We start from the raw sequence: 14,636 nt of genomic DNA, 5'->3' as shown, positions 1-14,636 counted from the left end.
ACTTTAGTTGTCTTGAAGATGGAGGACATTGTTGGTTCTCTACTTTCTGAAGAGATGAGAAGGAAGGTCTCTCTGAATGCCAAAGAGGATTTGAGTGTTTGAGGAAGACCAGAGGAAGGAGGCAAGAATGAAAAACAACATGATCATTCTATGTCTACTAATAAGGGGAGATCAAAATCTTGTGGTAAGTCCAAGGTGACCTATTGGAATTGTGGCAAATCTGGGCACTTTCGAAAGGACTACAAAGAGGAAAAGAAAAAGAAGAAGCAAAATTCTGATTCTAAGTTTGAGAAGGAAGATGGAGATGTTTTCATCGTAGCCTTGGACATTCATGCAGGTGAAAATGTATGGTCGATAGACTTAGGTGCATCTTTTTACATGACTCCTAATAGAATTTGGTTTAGTAAGTATAAAATTTTTGATGGTGGTAAGGTGTATTTGGGTGATAACTTAGTTCTTGATATTGTTGGTCATGGAAGTATTTGTGTGAAATTTGTTGATGGTAGAATTAGAAGATTCAATGGTGTCTTACATATCCTAAGACTAGCGAGGAATTTTTTATCTATTAGTAAACTAATAGATATGGGTGGATATGTATAGTTTTCTAAAGTAGGTGTGAAAATGGTGAGAGGTGCTATGGAATAGCAAGAGGAAATAGATTGGGTACATTGTACCAGCTTGATGCATGCACAGTTGAGTGCAATAGTACTTCTGATAAGACTGTGAAGATGACTACTTTGTTGGAGAAGGAGAGGGTTTCTCTTTCAATAGATGGTTGTGGTTTTTAGGTACCCAAGGGTGCTCTATCTACTGAATGAAAGTTACCTACAGAGAAGACTATGTTATGGCACCAGAGACTTGGCCACATAGGTGAGAAAGGTCTATGAACCTTAAAGAATAAAAACATTTTTGATGGGTTGAATGAGTGCAATCTTGATTTTGATTTTAGTGAGCATTGTATCTATAGTAAACAAAACTACATTCAGTTTTACTCAAGTTCTCATTAGTGCTCATGTATTTTAGATCTAATCTATTTAGATATATTTGGTCTAGTTGATGTTCCTTCTATTGGTAGATTAGTTTATTATGTTTCTTTCATTGATGATTTCAATAGAAGAACATGGGTTTATTTTCTTAAAAGTAAAGCTGAAGTTTCTAGCCATTTCAAAGAATTTAAAGCAATGGTTGAGTTGTAGACTAGAAAGAAGATAAAGCATTTGAGAACTAATAATGTCAATAAATATTGCTCCAATGATTTTAACACATTGTGTAAAATTGTGGCATTAAAAGAGAGAAGAAAACTCTGTATTCTCCACAATAGAATGGAGTTGCAGAAAGAGTGAATAGGACATTGATGGAAAAGGCTAGGAGTATGTTGAGTGGAGCTAGACTAGAACAAAAGTTTTGGGCTAAAGCTGTAGCCACTTCCTACTACCTAATAAATAGGTCTCTTACACCAACTCTTGTTGATAAGGCACCAATGAAAACATGGTCAAGCCACAAGCCTTCACTTAGACATCTGAGAATTTTTGGTTGTGAGGCATATGCTCATGTGCCAAAGGAGAAGTAGACAAATTGGACAAAAAAGCTATCAAATGTATCTTCATTAGATATAGTTATGGTGTGAAAGGATACAAGCTTTGGGATCCTATTGCACAAAAGACATTTTATTCCAGAAGTGTTATTTTTAGAGAAACTAAACCTTCTTCTATTGCAGTGTAGCCAAAATGGATAGAAGAAAAGAAAGATGTGATTCAACTTCCTACTACACCTGAGAAAGTTGAATCGAGGCTCTTAGAAAGAGAAGTTATTGAAGAGAGCTCTATGAGTTTTGAATCATTAGAGGAAGAGGGAGAACCTGATCATGAACCTGAACCTGAACCTAAACTAGATCTTGTCTGAAGGTATAGTAGACAGAGGAAAGCACCAGAAAGGTCTGGATATTCTCTTGATAATTGGAGTTATATATTTTCTTTCAATTTTAATATTGATGAATCGAAATTTGTAGAAGAGGCTCTTGGTATGAATGATTCAGAGTCCTAGAAGATAGCCATGGAAGAAGAGATGGCAGCTCTTAAGAGGAATGACACAGGGGTACTTGTACCATTGCCTAAAGGACAAAAGTCTATTGGTTGTAAATGGGTGTTCAAAAGGAAGATGGGTTAATATTGAAGCATTGAGAAGTATATAGCACGTTTGGGTGCAAAAGGTTATTCCCGTTGCAAGAATTGATTATGGTGAAAAATTTTCTCCTATAGCAAAAATGATATCCATTTGATTTTTACTTTCTATTGTAGCAACTTATGATCTAGAAGTTGAGCAGATGGATGTGAAGATAACTTTCCTTCATGGAGATTTGGAGGAAGAAATTTATATGACACAACCAGAGCACTTTGTAGTGAAAGGTAAAAGTCATTTAGTCTGTAAATTGAAGAAATCCTTGTATGGTCTAAAACAAAGTCCTAGGATGTGGTACCAAAAGTTTGATACACATGTATTGAGTTTGGGATTTGTGTTATCCAAATCTAATCACTATATATATTGCAAGTCTGATGGTGATTATTTCCTGGTTATTACCTTATATGTTGATGACATGTTGTTCATTGGCAAAGGAAAAGGTTTGATTGCAGAATTAAAGTCTCAACTCTCAGCAAAGTTTGAAATGAAAGATCTTGGTGTAGCAAGGTACATTCTGGGAATGGAAATTATAAGAGATAGGAAAAACAGAAAGCTTTCGCTAGGATAGAGTAAGTATGTTGGTACTATTCTAAGAAGATTCAATATGCAGGATTCTAGACCATTGAGTGTTCCTATTACTATGGGAACAAAGCTTTCTAGCTCACAATGTCCTTCATCCCCATTGGAGATGGAAGAGATTATTCAAATACCATATCAAAGTGTTGTTGGAAGTTTGATGTATGCTATGGTATGTACAAGACTAGACATTGCCCAAGTAGTAGGAGTACTTTCCCATTATATGTATAATCCAGGAAGAGCATATTGGGATGCAGTAAAAAGAGTTTGTAGATACTTGCGGGTACCTTAGAATACTCGATATTTTTTCATGGAATAGGAAATGAGCATTCCTTGGATATTTGAGGCTATGTGGATTCAGACTGGGGTGGTGATGTTGATAGAAGAAGATCCACTAGTGCATATGAGCTTACATTATTTGGTGGTGCAATCAGTTGGATGAGCAAGCGACAATTTGTAGTCACTTTGTCCACTACAAAGGTAGAGCATATTGTAGCTACTCATACCTTCAAGGAAGCTATCTGGCTAAAGAGACTATGCTCAGTTATAGAGTTCAAACAGGGTGTAGTGACAATTTATAGTGATAGTCAGAGTGCAATCTACCTAGCGAAGAAACCGACATTTCATGCGAAAACCAAGCACATTGGTGTACAATATCATTTTGTGAGAGATATGGTCGAGGACAGCAAGGTGAAGCTAGAAAAGGTGGAGAGTTTGGTGAATGCTACTAATGAATCAACTAAGCCTGTAAGCATAGAGAAGTTTAGATGGTGTTTAGAGTCTATGAGCCTCTCAACCCCTATAAATTAAGTCCATGACACTGTGGATCCCATGACTCTTGCAAGGTGTTCAATAAGTGGGAGAATGTTGAGAATTGTTTCTCAACCTAGCAAGCTTTTCCAAGAAAACTCTAGAATTTGTTTGTGATAGTTTTCCACATGTTAATGAGTTGGAAAAAGGTCTATGAGTTGTTAACAATGTATCTAGTCTCTAGAACAATGTAGAAGGGCTATTTTTAGAGTGTAAACAACTCATTATATGACTTTTATGGGGGTCTAAACTAGAGGAAAAAATTATGGACGAAAATGGTATTCTTGGAGTTACAAATTACAAGTGGGTAACATGTGGCATGGTTGTAAAACCACAAATGGTTTCCAAGTGGCAAATCACTATAAAAAGAGGGCTTGGGGAGGTGTTTGTATCATTGAGTTCAGTTTGCAAGACAAGGTGCTAGAAGGAGTATCTCTCTAAGTCCAATTCTAAGTTTGAGTTGTGATGATGCGCTTCTATAAGAACTTACATTGCAAGTGTATTATGATCTTCTTAATTTGAGAATACATTGTGCAGGTTTTGGAGGGTGGGTTTTTTTCTCCTCGAAGGGTTTCCCCACGGTAATCATTGTGTTATGAGTTCATTGTTATTTTGATTAAGTTATTATGCATTTCTTGAGATCTCTGCAATAGTTAGTTGAATTTGCATAATCGTCCTCTCAAAGATTAGTGTAAGAAGTGATTTCGCACACCTTAGCTTCCTTACAACTTCTTGATTCAAATGCCCCTCTTCGAGTCTCCTCTACTCTAGATTAGGAACTAGGGTTTGTAAGAAATATAGTGACATGGATTTAATGATGTCTATAGTGTATTGCATCTTGTGATCAACAAATTACATATATAGGGTTTGCAACACCAATCTCTATAACATAAGATATGCCTTTGGTATCCTCTCCAATTTGCAGAATTTCATAAAAACATTGAGAGGAGAGGAAAGTGAGAAATAAAACCTATGAACTCATTAGTGAAGATGGTATGTTGGAATTGAGCAGCTATTGATGAGCTATGTTGCACAATAAAAGGTTCAACGACAAAAGTTGCACTAAGGATTGTCTTTTCACTTTCTATCTGTATAAAGTTATCACTTGGTGAGAAAATTATTATTTTTAAATATAAAATAAATAGATAATTTTAATATTCATATGATAAATATAGTTTATAGAATATCTAATAATACAATCATATTTAATTGTTTCTTTATCCTAATTTATAAAAAGTATATCAATTATGTTTTATTAAATATTTTTTTAATATATTTGAAAATAAATAATTTAGAATATATAAGTTAAATCAACATACGTAAATAGTCATTTTTAAAAAAAAAATCTTAGTAGAAAAACTTTATAGTAGGTACATTATTTGATCATCTAAAAGACTAAAAGAGAGAATAAGAATTACAATATATTTTATAGGGAAAAACTAATACAATTATAATAATAATTTAATATATAATTCAAATGTATGCTAAAGCATTTTCATGATAGTTGGCAAAGGAGGGAAACATTTTTTAAAATCTTACTTGACTAGTCAAGTATATTTATTCGAACTAAAGAGAGTTGATTAAAACTTGTACCATAATTATCTTGTTTTTGTTATTAATTAAATATTATGCACTATTGTCTACTAGTGCTATGTAGATTATTTTATTATTATCACTATGGGAAAAAAAGGTGTGGTTTATGAATAATATTAAAGTTTTTTAATATTAAAGATTAAAATCATTATTTCATATAATTTTAATAAAATAATTTAGATTTTCTAAAATCAAAATTAAAAATTGACAAGGATAAATAAAATTAATTGTAATTAAAGTAGGGAAGATTTGATTTTGATATTATAAAATATAATATATTTCAATTGGCTAGCATTATAACCATATAGATATGCAAAAAATTGTTGAACTCTTGATATACTCTCATCTTTTTCCAACTTCTAATTACCTTTGGATGTCAGTTAGTATTGTGTTTTTCTATGTATATTTTAAAATAGTTTTTGTATTCTAAATCAATCAATTGCTTTATTGTTGTTAACTTTGAAGATGTAGTGTGATTTAAAGACAAAAGAAATGAGAATGTTATAGCTGACATCAAAATGATCAATGTCAAATGTGGTAGGATTGCTAATTATGGTAGTCTTACAATACAAACTCCTTTGTCTTTCATTGGAGAAAGGAAAAATAAATAAATAAAGTACTAAAAAAACTTGGGTATGGAGATGGCAAGGGAAGTGAACATAAAAAGTAAGGGAAATAGTTATATCATTTATTTTCATTGCGAAGGGAATTGTGCCTAGCTCATTTGTGATTAGTGAGGTTCTATATTTAGCACTTGAATTGTGAAATCTCATATTGTGATTTTGGCTTGTTTAAAGAGGAGTCATAACCTTTTATAATAAAAATTCCTAAACTCATAAGCCTAACCTTCACAATATTATGATTCAAATTTTTTAAAAATCCAATTCCTACAATTTCTTTCTCACACACAATTGACTAAATTAACATTTACAGAATTCAGTCCCATGTAATTTCTTTTAGAGGCATTCATTTTCATTCACTGACATTATTGTGAGATATCGTATACATAAAAGAAGAAAATAATGTCATGAACTTATCTTCAAATGCTAAAATCAATTTCAATCTATGGTATTCATACTAAACCATTAATATGGTTGATTTTCCTTTTAAATTGAACATTTGGTAAGACTAGAAAACTAGTCCATTTTCAAAGAGTTGACCTAAGAGAACTTTTCCCTTAGATATCTATCAATTTTATAAAGATGTTTATATGTATCTGTAAGAATTTGGTATAGCTCTGCTACCATGTAAGAATTTTCCTAGGGAAAAATGACGCCAAGATCAAGAAGCTCAATAGATAGCACAAGAGAGACTAATGATGATCAAATAATAATGGATATAAGATGATTGGATACTAGATAATTGGATGAATACATCATGGAAGTGCCTGTATATAAAGGCAACTAGAATGACTAGGAGTCATCAAAGAGATAAGGATTACAACTTAGCACATGTCCACCAAAGGTGGATTATCCTCCATTGAGCATAGGAGTTTGTGCGATGATGAGAGGATAAGTTTACATAGGTGTATCTCATAAAGAGATGTTGTAGACACCATGTGCTCTAATAAGTTGCTAACTCATGTGTTGTCAACAAGACAACTCATATGACTATGCATATTCCTAAGTGTCTACATGACAACTAATATAACAATGCATTATCCTAAGTAAACTTAAGTAAAGTGTAATAATAATTAATTATTTACACTAATACCCCCTCCCCCTTAAGTGCAACTTAGGGGAATGCACTTAAGCTCACAAAGCTAAATGTAAGATGCAATCTGGGTCCCAACTACTAGGCCATGTTAGGTACCCATGTACAAATGCAATGCTCTACATACAATGCTATTCAATGCAATGTAATGTAATATCTCTGAAAATGGAGAAAGAGGGAAAACCTCATGGGAAAAACCTCCTCCAAAAAGAGAGATGAGGTAGTACAAGATACATGCAAGGATGGATTAATCAAGACCCCCCATACATCATGCATGTACAAGCATATATCCCCCATAAGAAAAAATACATGATGGTATCCCCCCATATTGAATAATCTCCTGCAAGGATGTCATGAAGACAAAAAAGTATCCAATGCCTACAAATGACATTTCTCCCTTTAGGAAGAAGATACACCAAGTATAGGTGCAAGTATACTTCCCATTGTGGATATGAAGATGGATGAGGAATCCATATGTAGTATGCTATAAATGATGCCTCTGAAGTCTACTCATATGTTGACAAGTCCTTGATGAATGTAGATGCCACAAGCCAATGTGGTGGATGCCCAAAAGAAGTTGGCAAACAAGGTAACATGTCCATGTATGACAATGAAACGAACTCCAAAGATAAGGAATCATCCTTATAGGAAGATATGGGAAGAAAAGCAATGTAGCATCCCCTTAATGATGAATGCACACCCATGAAAGAAGCTCCTTGATGACTAAAGAAATTGGACCATGAAAACTGAATGACATTCCTCCTTGTAGGAAGTAGTGATGCCATAGGTGTAGTAGAGAATGCTCCTCAACTAGTAGGAAGAATCCTCAAAAGATATGATGTCTAAGGAAACTAGAATACAACCTCCAAAGACTGATATGTCTCCTTTGAAGTAAAGGATTCCTCCTCAACTACTAAAAAGAAGTGTCCACAATCATATCAATCTCAAAAGAAAGATCAAGTGGTTGAGGATCAAAGTGTTCCCTCGCAACAAGTGAAGAAGAATTCTCCTCAACAAAGAGAAGATGGATGTCATTAATAATGTCTCCCACATCTTCAATGTAAGATGCCACAAAAAACACTACAATGTCTGGAAGGAAGTCATCCCATGAAGCTAAAATAGGAAGACATGGTATTTCCTATTGCACTAAATTAGGAGCATCTATGGCTAGAACTAGATCAGTAGAAGCAACAGGAGCATCAGGAGGTATGATCTCAACTGGAGTTGTAGGCACCACAACTGGAGTGACTGGAGGTAGAATGTCCTCTGGTAATGGAGGGACTTGTGGATCTCCATATGCTTCCCAAAGACACATCCAAACATCATGAGGATTACTTGCCTTACTAAGAGGAGTAAAATATTCCTTACTCATATTGTTATACATAAAGTGAAGAAGAAGAGAAAGATGTCCCCAATTAGTATTAGGTGGAAATATCTTCAAATATAGATAAGGAAACACTTCCTTATGTTCTCCTAGATGATCAATCATCAAAGCACTCCATTTCTGATAGTTCTATTTTGTAAATTTGAATCTTAAACCAAAGTGGCACTTTTGACATGAGTCCATGAAATCAAATAATGTATGCACCCCCAAAATGCAAAAAAAATCAAAGAAACCCCCCTAATGCATGATTTGGCACTTTGTATTTAGTGCGATTACAATGGGCCACTTGTCCAAATGAACCAAAGTGGACTTCTGATTTTGATGATTGCAACATAAATATGAAGCTACATTAGACTCAACAAGATAAAACACAAGACCTCTCAAGGATCTAATTAATTACAAGTGCCAATAGGCCAAAATAAGACCAAAATTTGAAAGTACTATGTCTACTCAGAATTACTCCAAAATGATACCAAATCTGGAAAGTAGACAAAAAATCATGCATTCTCAAAAAAAAATAACACCTGAATGTGTCCAGATGAGCCTGAACTAAGCCTTTGAAGTTGCAAAAATCGAGATTTGCGATTTGTAGAAAAGTTCAGGAATAGGGATTGCAAACAACTTGCAGCAATGTGTAGATCACAAAATTCTAACCCCCAAAAAAAAAATTGCTCGAAAAAAGGAGTTTGTATAAGGGAGATATCGTTGTTTGAAAATCACCTCTATAATTATTTTTCTTGAACCTGTTGCTATCGCACCTTCAAAAATTAAATGACTCTAGATTTCATCTCAAATGTTTGATTTTGATGAAACAAAAGTCGATTTGGGGGCTTTTTGACCTTCTGAATGTGATGCCAACATCTAATTTGCACCACCTAGCTCGAATCTTGACCTACAATAAAAATATCTCCAATGGTTATGTAATGAAACTCCTATGGCTCTGATACCACGTAATAATTTGGTATAGCTCTAATACCATGTAAGAATTTCCCTTAGGGAAAAATGATGCCAAGATCAAGAAGCTCAATAGATAGCACAAGAGAGACTAATGATGATCAAATGATAATGGATATCAGATGATTGGATACTAGATAATTGGATGAATACATCATGCAAGTGCCTGTATATAAAGGCAACTAGAATGACTATGAGTCATCAAAGAGATAAGGATTACAACTCATTACATGTCCACCAAAGGTGGATTATCCTCCATTGAGCACGAGAGTTTGTGCGATGATGAGAGGATGAGTTTACATAGGTGTATCTCATAAAGAGATGTTGTAGACACCATGTGCTCTAATAAGTTGCTAACTCTTGTGTTTTCAACAAGACAACTCATATGACTATGCATATTCCTAAGTGTCTACATGACAACTAATATAAAAATGTATTATCCTAAGTAAACATAAGTAAAGTGTAATAATAATTAATTATTTACACTAACAATATCATTATTCTTCGGAGTAGAGAAAAGTGTAAATTCAACAAATTATAAAAATATGAGATTAAAATAGTTGGATTCAATATATGTGGATGTGATCTAAAGGTACAAGCTTATACAGATAAAGGGAAAGGTCTTGTACCAAATTTTAGACCAACAAACACATGAGGTTAATGGCATTCAAAGAGTTAAGAGAACTAAATCTTCATAAATGTCTTGTATAATTATGCGTCGATATAAGTACCATTTTCTTTTACATTTGATTTCCACAATCAACTTTCAACCTTTTAATTATTCATTTACATGTTCATAGCCTATTTATCTAAATTAATTTATTTCTTACAGAAATGAATTCTATATATGTCTTTTTTAAGAAACTATACCTTTTTTAGAATAGATTACCTAAAAAGAAATGAAAGTGCAACCTAAAAATATAATTTAGATAAAATGTTTAAAGAAAACATTTTCATAATATGATGATTTTTTTTTTAAAGTTCATTCTGAGAATTTAAAGTGGGGACTTAAAAATATCTTCTTGATCAAATTTTAAAATAAGTATTTCCACACTATAATTATTATCCTTTATAATTATTAAAAGAATTCCACATTTATTAAATTAATCAAAAGTAAAATCATTGTTCTTTTTTTTCCAAATGAATCCTTATGTGTGGGTTGTATGTGTAATATGAACATTGTTTATATTTAAAAAGTTTTTCTTAAATTATTAATGAATATAATTTAAATTTTAAAAATTATTATTAAATTATTTTATTTCAACGATAATATTTGTTAAATAGTGGTTCTCATTATTTATTAAATACTTATATTAAATATAATGATAATAAAAATAATGTGATATATTATAAAGATGATTAATTATTACATGATGTTAATGTGATTAATAGAAATTATATGTTGAGATTTTAAAAATAGTTGATTGATAATATATCTTTTTGATATGCAGAGATAGAATTATAGTTTTCTTTTTAGTGTATGGAGGCTTTTTATTTTATTCAGTTCATATATAGATTTTGAGGAGTTTGAGTGCAAATTGAGGTGATTTTGAGTTTGTTTCTACTTCAATATCAGTTGAGAGGATAGTTGAGGAAGTTAACTAATAATTAAGTATTCATAGGACAAAAACTCCATCGGTGAGTAAGAAAAGTTTAAAAATAATTAAAGAATGTGTTAATATGACAAAAAATTCATTGATCATTTAGTCTTTTATTTGGGCGACTAATTATTAGTGACCAATTGCATAGTCATTTATTTGATCATTTATTTAGTAACTTATCTTCGTTTAACCTTGTAATTTTACTCGATGACCAAATTAGTCATTTATTTAGTCACTTATACTTGTGATCACCCAAAAATGTTCATCTAAACTCTGAGTCCCCTTTCTAGCATTTTTGCTTAATTTATCCATTGCTTATTCTTGATCAAATAATCACTTTGCTATTTATTCGATTATAACCTATGGTTTGAACACCTTATCCTAAGTCTTTATTTAATTGAAAGGACTTGCTCCCTTTTAATTAAATAAAATTCCCCAAACCTCACTTATCCTATGTGTGTACACATAACACATCATTCTTGTTTTGAAAATAATAGGAAAATGTATTTTTGTCTACACATGAATGCACCATTTTCTATGTGAAAGGAATCTTCTATTTTCAAAATAACTTTAATTCTCCTCCACACATCATTTTGCCTCTTAAAACCCACTGTTGATCTTGATTAGTTGAGATGCTTGTGCACATAGATCACTCAAGACACATTCCCTACCCTTGATTACGCCTCTCTTTCTTCTTAATCTCAACCATCCACTCTTCTTTAAAAAGGAGTGTTCTCTCCTCATTCTCTAATCTCATTCTTTGTACTAATGTTATGATGTAGGATTTCTAGGTGCTTTTGGAGCTTTGAAGACTTGGAGCATTCTTGCACCCTTGCATTTTAGCTTAGCTCTCATTCTACTTCCTTTATGACATTCTTAGCTAACCTTTCTTTTATGCATTAGAATAGCTCACATAGCATAAGTAGGATGTTTTTTAAATACTCTCATCTTGCTAGTTTATCTTGCATCTTGCATTTCATTTGCATATTGGTTCTTGGATCCTAGAATTCTTTCTCTTATCTTTGAATCTCTCATTCTATGGTGCACCTTGCAAGGGTTGCATAGCTAGGTTCATTTTAGAGCCACCATACTTCTATTTGTTGGAAATTTGGCTAAGGTATAAATTATATCTTGTCATTCATAGAAACATCTATTAGGTATGAAGAAGACATGTTTTAAAAATTAAGTTGTGACATTCATACTTAGAAAATTGTCTAAGTATCATACATATTATCTGGCAGATCAGATAGACTTTTGGTTGTCGAGCTTCACATAATTCATATTGGCATGTACATACTTAAGGAAAGGAAGTACAAATTATTATGATGACGTATGCTAGAGTGTGGGTCAATACATATAGTACGAAAAAGAGTTATGATAGTATATAGGAAGAACAAAGCATAGTAGAAGAATGGGTATTTTGGGTCAAGGAATTATATTTTTTATGAAATAATTATTTAACTAATTAGGGATGACATCCTAGATGTTAACCCTAAGTCAACAAGTTATAATAATACATTTTGTAAAGTGTATAAAAGCATACAAGGTCGATTGGGCAATGATATTGTAATTGTAAAGGTATATAGGAAAGATTGGAAATGCAAAGTCAATGTGAATAAGTGTGATATAGATGTGATGTGTAATATATGAATTCTAATGTATGATCAGAGGTATGTGAACTTAGATAAAATTTTATACAGAGCAGTAAAAGCAAATATCAAATATTGAGGATATCAACAGTAGTGTGAAAGAGGTTTTTGTATCTAACTCTTTGTATTAAGGAACCACATTGTATATTGCATGTTTGGGTAGTGAACTCATCTTGCATACATTTTGTATTTGTATATATCAACTCACAATAGGGTTGAAACAACTCCTAACAAAGTTGATGCTTCTAACAATGCCTAAGTCCTCTGGCAAGGATTGAGACACTATAAGGATGTAATAGACTCCTAACAGGGTCAATATCTTTAACTAGACATTTTTGATTAGTGGATCATTTTGTAGGTACCATCCCCACCAGGGTTTTTACTTGGTCGGGGTTTCCCTAATCAAAAAAATATGGAGTTATGTGCTCTCTTATTGCACGGTTATGTTTACTATTCAACATAATTAATTTACTCTCATATGCAAGTTATAAGGTTATTAATAAAATCCAATTTTGGGCTAAAGTTTGTAAAATATTGATTCACCCCCCTCAATATATAGATGGAGAGTTGTAAGACGCCTCTTAAGATGCTCTCTTCCATGTGTATTCTTGAGAATAAGAATTTATAGAAGTGTACCTACTTTTTGGTATACAATACTTACAAATTGCAAAACATTACTAGAATTTGATCGCTTTTGGTTACATTACTAAAATTTTTATTCTTGTGACTAAAGGCTTTAGTCACATAGTCATTTATTTACCACAATTCTACTAGTGCATGAACTCATAAACATGTTTTATCATCAATGACAAATCCTATCCTAAAAAAAAACACATAAACAACATATCCAAGTACTAACCAGATTTGCATTCCTAACAATCTCCCCCTTTGTCATTAATGGAAACATATGATGAAAAAACATGAATTTCAACTATTTTATGGTTGAATACAGTGTTTTGATTATCCTCAACATATACAGCCTTTCAAACAATCTTCTAAATATAATCAACTAAATATCTTCAATATATATAACTTTTTTTATGATGTTTCCCCTTTGACATTAACTTTTTTCTTGCTTAAGTTTTTCATTTAACTTCTCCTCCCTTTGACATCAATGAAAAATGTGCCAATATGCCAAGTCTGAAGTACTCCCCTTTTGATGAACATTTTTAAATCAAATTACCTACATAAATCAAGCCAATTTGCAACCAAAAATATATACCAAGTTCCAATAGACATATTTATGTCAGAAGTCAATCATAAGAACTCTTAGAGTAGTTCTTCCCGATGTGACCATTCCTCGTGAGGAATAATTCCAAGTATCACATCTAGGTGTAACAACAATTCTCTAATTATACTAGATTGATGCAATGTTGCATCATTTACTTTGTGCCAAGTGGGGATATTACCCCAATCATGCCTCTGAGATACTCAAACATGTCCTTAGCCAATGGTTTTGTAAATATATTTGTTTTCTATTATTTAGTACTCAATATTCCAATATGTTATCTTTTTCTACAATTTTCTCTCTCAAAAAATTATACTTTATTGCAATGTGTTTACACTTTGAATGTAAAACAAGTTTCTTTGACATACTCACAGTACTTGTGTTATCACAATGCATACTTATAGGTACTAAAAATTCTATACCAATGTCCTTCAACATTTGATTCATCAACATGATATGATTATAATTATTAGCTATTGCACCATGTCTCATCTCTATTATGGATTGTAAAATACAATCTTGTTTCTTACTTAACCAAGAAACTAATCTTCCACGAAGAAAGAATGCACCACTAGTTATGCTTTATCTGTCATCAACATTGCTTGTCCAATCAACATCATTATATGTATATAATGTAAAATTATTAGATGTATCATTCCATAATACAAAATCTATTGTTCCCTTCAAATATCTATAAATTCTCTTTACTTCTACTAGATGTGTCTCTTTAGGATCTTGAAATCTTGCTACTCTCTCAACTATATTTTCTATATCTAGCCAAATATGTGTCAGATATTGCAATCCTCCAATCATAATTTTTTATCTAGTCTGTATAGCACTAGGTGACTCATCTTTATTAGACAATTTGTATCCAAACAACTTAGGTGTTCTAACAAGTTTGCATTTTTCCATAGAAAATCTTGCTAACAAATCCTTAATATACTTAGCTT

This window comes from Cupressus sempervirens, chromosome 6 (assembly GCF_028749045.1).
Source record: "Cupressus sempervirens isolate cs-2001-9-10 chromosome 6, ASM2874904v1, whole genome shotgun sequence".
Classification (NCBI taxonomy): domain Eukaryota; kingdom Viridiplantae; phylum Streptophyta; class Pinopsida; order Cupressales; family Cupressaceae; genus Cupressus; species Cupressus sempervirens.
The sequence above is the reverse complement of the archived record's forward strand: the minus strand, read 5'-3'. Positions refer to the sequence as shown.